At 34.4% G+C, this 7,185-nt stretch overlaps 1 long non-coding RNA gene across 1 annotated transcript; it reads left to right on the top strand.

Annotated features, from left to right (window-relative positions):
• The first annotated feature begins 1,120 nt into the window (after positions 1 to 1,120).
• LOC110903227 lies at positions 1,121 to 3,726 on the top strand. The gene is made up of 3 exons (XR_002571760.2): positions 1,121 to 1,186; positions 3,050 to 3,107; positions 3,591 to 3,726. It is a non-coding gene; the product is annotated as an uncharacterized LOC110903227 (long non-coding RNA).
• Positions 3,727 to 7,185: the final 3,459 nt, after the last annotated feature.

Genomic DNA, 7,185 nt, shown 5'->3' with positions numbered 1-7,185 from the left:
TAATTAATTAAAGTCTTGAGAGTCTAGGAATTACTAAAATCATAGTGAAGTATGATACCGAATCCGTTGCGATTAGAAACAATATCCTAGACTAACAATAGGAACGCGAATAAACGATACTTGTCAGTATTAGTCGCGGTACAGTCTGACACAATGAAAACAAGACATACAGTTATGTCTACACAAATATTCTATAAAAAGCTTTGTCCAAAAATAATATGTGCTTTATCATTTACAAAAATTCCAATTAAACCAAATTGTCCAAGTCCGCAAAATAATACAGCAATCCTACGGAAATGTACAGCATTCCGCAGAGCAAAACAGTAACAGTCCGAAAACCCAAAAATAAATATTATTTGACATAAATAATATAATGGGTATTAAAAACGACACAAAATCCGCAATCAAATCTTATTGCGTTAAGCTACACGGCTAGTTCAGTAACTGCCAGTCAGCAAAGCCGGTACCGGAACCGTGTCAAAAATAATAAAAATTTTAGTCCAAAAAGTTGGATTAATTATTTGAATAATAAATCAAGTGCAAAAATAATTTTTGTTATGTATTTATCCAAACGAAACACGGTGTCAGTATTTAACCCGGTACAGGACCCGAACCGACTTTTTCACCCGAATTACAAACTAAAAATTTTGGTGAACTAGTTTTACCTAGTGTCACATTACTTTAAAATATTAGAGCTTAAAACCTTGTAGATATTTTTATATAAAATATCAAAGTTATTAAAAATACTTAAAGTTTACTACTTGAACAATATTTTTATTAAAAATTCAGCCATTTTCCCTCTCCCTAAGCTGATTTTCGAAATTCATGTGGGTCCCCCTTTTTGCCCTACTCATCTCTAATGTTGTGTTGGAACTCTAATATTATGATTAGTGGAAGAGTCATAATTCAAGTTAATACTTACACTCCACTATTTCACAATTCCAACATACACCAAAAACCATCCAATTCCTTACACTCTCTCTCCAAAATCGTGTAAACCAAACACCCCTACAACACTTTCATTTTCAAATCTCAAAATCAAGAAGTTTATGCAAAAATGGAGGTTTATGAATGAAACAAGATACTAGGGAGTTTAGTAAAGCTATTTGGAGCATTTTTTGTGGAACTTGAAGCCATAAATCATCAAGATTTTTCTTATCTTCATCCTTATTTCCTAGCAAAAATTGTAAGAACACTACACTAATCTTACTTTTATTTTTGATTCTTTTACAAGTTCATCATAAACCCACTTGAAAAATAACAAGAAACAATTAAGAATCATTATTTTTAAACATGCTTTTTCTATGACTAAGAGATGAACTTGGAGAATCAAGCCTAATAAATTTGAATCTTGGTTATTTCTACTCAAAAATATGATCTACATACATGCATGTAGGATCAACCAAGATTCATCAACAAAGTGATGAACATGAGTTTTTGATGAACGTGCATGCTAGTAAAATGTGAAAAACCATTTAAAAACAAGAAAATAAATTTTAAAAAAATTTGTTGAATAAAGTTTCCATTTCTGTAAAGAATCAAAAGCAAGAAATATGTTAGTAGTAAATATTTTGAATACATGTTTATGCTTCAAATGACTTTGTAAGACATCTAAAACAAGAGTTTTTCATAAAATCCCGTTTTACAAATTTTTGGCAAAAATAAGGAATAAAGTTTCTTTTTTTAGGAAAGTTAAGAACAATATCATGTTCATGCTACTTTTGTTGACAAATTTTGATAGATATTGATACTTGATGATGTTTTGTATTGAAATAATTTGAAAAGAAGTTTTGTATAAACTTGGGGAAAAATCCATATTTCAAACAAAACTATGGCAAAATTTTTATAAATTTTGTGATGTGTTAAAAGTTGTTAAACAAAGAAGTTTGTTACTAAAACAATTACTTGGAGTCTTTAAACATGGTTAAACAAATTTTAGACAAAGTCATAAATCCATGTTTTATAAAAAGATTTCTAAATAAAAATGACAAGTATATATTTTTGGATAAAATGTGTACTTACAAAAATATTCATCAAGTATCATAAGTTTATATATTTTGATGTGTACATCATATGTTAGTTCTAGTAGGAACAAATGCAAAATTGTTACACATCCATAAAAATTATAAAATATATATATAAACTTGAAAACGGAATAAAATGTCCATCCTTGAACACGAAAACACAAATGGACAAATTCGGACAATATTGGACTATATGGACTTTTGGACAAACAAAAATGGCACAAACAAAGCAAATGGTAAAACGTGACGGACAACACAAACGGGATAAATGATACGGATAAATAAAACCGACAAGTAGTAAATGACTAGAATAAAATACGAACCGTCACACAAGTTTATGCACTAAAATGTTCAACAATGGCATAAGTAACAATTTTTATAAAAATTAGATTTTTATAAAAATACAAGTATTACTATTATTATTATTTTTTTATTTTATTTACTAGCCCAAAAATTATGTAGTTTAAAAGGTGGTCCATAAATTAAAATTGGGCTAATGCCCATTTCTCATAAACAAAATTTGGGCTAGGCCCACTTTTACAAAACAATGGACTAAAATGTATTTTTAGTCAAAATTGGGCTAAAGCCCACTTTACAAAATACTTGGGCTAAAAACCCAATATTTACAAATTATTATGGACTAGATATATTTTAGAAAACAATTTGGGCTAGGCCCATTCTTACACAAGTTATTTGGGCTAAGTCCACAACTATAAACTAAATTGAGCTAGGCCTACCTTTATAAAATGTTTTGGGCTAAGGCCCACTCCTATAAATTAATTTGGGTTTGACCCATATTTTTAAACAAAGTTATTTAGGCTAGGCCCATAAGCACCAAATACCCAAAATGGACTTAAATTCTAAAACATAAATTAAGCCCATTCAAACACAAATAAAATAAAATAAATGTATATATACAAGGAAGTTATATATATATGAAAACACAAAAACAAAATACAAGATAGAATATTTGTATGATACACAAAAACAAACCTAAGTGTCTAACTAGATTAGAACACTTGTAGGTCGAGAAACGAACCGCGAACAAGGAATCGAATAGAGATTTGCACGGAACGCAAATCTGTGAGTTCATGTTTTCCCCTTTTACTTTGAATGTTTATAGTTTTAAACTTCGGGGATGTATACATGTTACAAATAGTATGATAATACAATGAAACTATTTTGATCACATGCGGATAGGTGTTAAAATAAAGGGGCCATTAATGAATAAACAAGTACCGAGGAACAAACGGATAGATCTATTTGGGTTTTGGCAAGCCCCACTCTTAACGACAACGATAACCACGATCGTCAAGAGTGCCTTTGTGTCCAAACTAGTGTCGTTGACACACACGATAAATTGTCAAGGTTTGGTTGCCTCCTATTCGGCATACATATTAGTGTCCTTGCAACACACTAATGATCATACAATTTTTTTTTTTATCATACTATACGAAAACGAGTTTTATTACTTCAAATGTTTTGGAGACTCATTTGATGCAAAAACAAAATAACATGAATTCACTCAACTTTTGTTGACGTTTTCAAAATTAACATGTATTACAGGAGATTAGTGGACGGCTTTGGGAAAATATGTTCAAGTGGTTATCAAGAACGCAAGCTTTTGTGATGTCATCCGTTTTTAGTGTTATGTTTTGAACTTTGAATAATGTAGTTAAAGTTGTTGTTGTTTCAAGTTTCAAACAAGAACCAATGAGCACTGAGAATATGGCTGAACTTCGCCATTTCGGTGAAGAGTTGATGGATATGTAATGTAAATTATGGTTTTGAATCAAATGTATGGATGAACATCTTTTATGTTTCAAATATGTTGTTTACTCGATTGATTGTAACGATTGCCGCTCTCGTCACACCTCGCCATACGCTTCCGCACGAACCGAAAATCGGGGTGTGACACGTATCCACCTTCACCCCCATATCTATCGTATCCACTGTATCCACCTTCACCCACGTATCCACCGTATCCACCTTCACCCCCCGTATCCACCGTAACCTCCGTATCCACCTTCACCCCCGTATCCGTAACCCAGATACGATTGGTGCGTCTGGTAATATGGTTCATCAATAGGTGCATTCTCAGCACCGTATCCACTTTGTTGCACGTACGGAGATTCATACCCGTATCCGTAATCCGGATACACATGATGCGTCGGGTAATTTGGTTCATCAACAGGTGGAGTCGGAGTCTCGTTCAAGTCTGGCAACTGTGTTTTTTGATCAACAGGGACTCCAGACACAACTTCCTTCTCCTGATTGGCATCATTTGCTCCCCATGTGTGGTTAGAATAACGATTTCCGAAATAATTCTCATTCCACATTTTAACAATATTGTGTTTGATACAAAGAAATTAAAGATATACAGAACAAATGAACTGAACAAAAAACAGAACAAATGAATGCACAGAGGAAATTAGATCGTTGAAGTCGAAGGGAAGGCAGAGATGCATGGATAAATAGACTTTTGAATTTACAATCATACGCAGCGTATAGCTCTATATTCCGCGTATTGCTTTATTCACGTGCCTAGACAACATGGTATTATTGTCAAATCAGTCTGACATACGCTGCGTATAGACGTATACGCAGCGTCTTACTTTATGTACATACGCTGCGTATAGACCTATACGCAGCGTATGTCAGACTGATTTGGCATGGTACTAGGTTTGACTGTCTGGTCGTGTACTTACCCTTTACCTACGCTGCGTATAGACCTATACGCAACGTATAGAGCTAACCCTATACGCTGCGTATAGACATATACACAGCGTAGGTAAACCCTAAGTGTGTAGATAGCCTGCCAAGGTGTGCCAATAGTTAGGGACTGAAAATATTGTGTTTTAAAAAATGTGAGGCGTTAAAGGCGAAGCAACAAGCATTACGTACGTGTAAGAGGAATACTTGTTTACAAGCCATGATACATACACCAAACATATTAATATACCTGTTTCATCCAAAACACAAAACATGATACGCATACATTAATTAGGTTAGTTTAACTTAAAGACGAGATTCATTTATCTAGACTTAATAGCCGGCGAGGATTTAAAATCAAGATTGTTCCTTTCACTTGGTTCACCTTCGTAACTAGGTTTTATCTTTCTTTGTTACTCTTACTATATTAAATCATTTGAATAGTTAGTAGAGCCTCAACCATAGATATCGTTGACACAAAGAGTGACCTAACATTTATCCTTTCATTGCTTATATTAATTTGCTTCTAGTGTACTTTTGAGAATTCATCGCAAGGATGGACAAATCACTAGTACAAAAAAATATTAAAACAACAATTATTTTGATTTAAGCGATGAATAACGTTGACGCCTTTAAAAATAAATAACCCGCCAAAACAAATATTCCCCGCAATTAGCCAAATACAGCTGTTTAAAAACCGATTCAAAGAATTTATAAGACCGTTTTAAATGAATATCCAAGAAAAATCCCAACACATTTAAAGCAACTACAGACCATTGTAAAAGAACAACCCGGCCATCAAACGGTACAGAGAGATAGGGTGATCAACAAAACTTTGAAAACAATTTGTAAGAAAAAAAAAAAAAATACTTGTCAAATCAAATTATATACTACATATTCTACATATAGACATGTAATCCTTATTTATCACATCCAGATAATCCAAACATTGAACAACTCTACCTTCCAAAACTCACTAATATGGTTGCGCTATGACATCATAAACAACGAAGTGGTGACATCCAAGAATATGGAGTGGCAGGAAAAAAAAAGTAAATATTCCTAATATTGGCAATTTGTTGTTCTTTGAAGGACAAAATTGCAGACTTGTTTAAACATTAAACATAAGTTTTATGTTATTTAATATACATGAAGGCATACGTATTACATTTATATGTAGAGAATAACAAGATAAAGACTTAAGAAATTAATCATGAAAATCTATACCATATATTTCAAATGTATGTAAGCCTGGAGGGTGTGGTTGGAGCCTCCTAAGAGTTTTATCAGGCCACGTAGGATTCACGTCAGTAATGGAGCCCCCTTTAATTTGAAAGGTATGGATGGAGCCCCCAATTAAACAAAATTAAAAAAAAAAAAATTTGATTGGTTGACATGTTGTGGGCCCTACCTGAACACATTAGAAAGCTCGTTACCATGTTAGCGCCTCACCTATGGCGCCCCCCTCTTAAAATGGAGGGTGTGGTGATGGAGCCCTTAGGGGCGCTATAGTGGCTGACTTGCCGGGGGGGGGGGGGGGGGCGCCCCCACACCCTCCAGCCTAACTAGCTAGGTAGTGATACCCGCACCTTGTGCCGGGTTCGTTAAGCGAAGGAATTCGGTCAATATCTGTATAGTTCGTAAAAATATGATACCGTAAAAACACTGGATTTAGCAACCGAAAAATAAAAACAAGTTCAGTTGGTTATGGTACATCTATTCGGTATAGAACCAAAAGAGAAAACCGCAAAATATAAATTTGTGATTGTTTACATATAAATTGTAATGTTTTATTGTATTTTTTTATAAAAACAATTAGAAAATCATCTTTATTCCGGTAATTTTGTGAAAGATCAATTTTTTTTTATCATAGTGCTTGGTGGTGGTTAAGGCTATCTACTATCGTTTCATGTCGACATCATAAAGTAATTGACACTTCACTCACACATAACCACCCTACTTTGGTTACCTTTCTTTTACTATATTAACCCCTTTCACTACCCACTACTATAATACTACTTTTAAATAAGTTACAAAAAACAAACAAAAAATTGTAAATGGTTGAGAAAAACATGGACCCCACACCAGTTCCCCTTAATATCATGAGCACAACCATGTCGGCCCTCTCCCACGCCTCCACCTCGCCCCGTCCGCTAGTGTTTGCCGGCCCACCATGTCGCCAACCCTGCCCCTAGACGAAGCGTGGCTCCATACACAACCAAATGAAGCAGTACTACTGTACTAGTGATGAGGCATAGGGATAGTTCTCCTGAATGCAACCCTCAACAACCATATCCCATTTCACACTCATGAATTTAATTCATGACTTTTTAATTACACCATAAGGTTGTGTGCTATCAATCCACGCCCCATTCCACATGGCATGGGACCGACGTGAGAGGTCGCGTAACACCGAGGAATGGAGCGAGGATGGGGGCGGGGTTGGACT

Source organism: Helianthus annuus, chromosome 13 (genome assembly GCF_002127325.2).
Source record: "Helianthus annuus cultivar XRQ/B chromosome 13, HanXRQr2.0-SUNRISE, whole genome shotgun sequence".
Classification (NCBI taxonomy): domain Eukaryota; kingdom Viridiplantae; phylum Streptophyta; class Magnoliopsida; order Asterales; family Asteraceae; genus Helianthus; species Helianthus annuus.
Note: the sequence above shows the minus strand (reverse complement) of the source record. Positions and strands in the feature narration are given on the sequence as shown.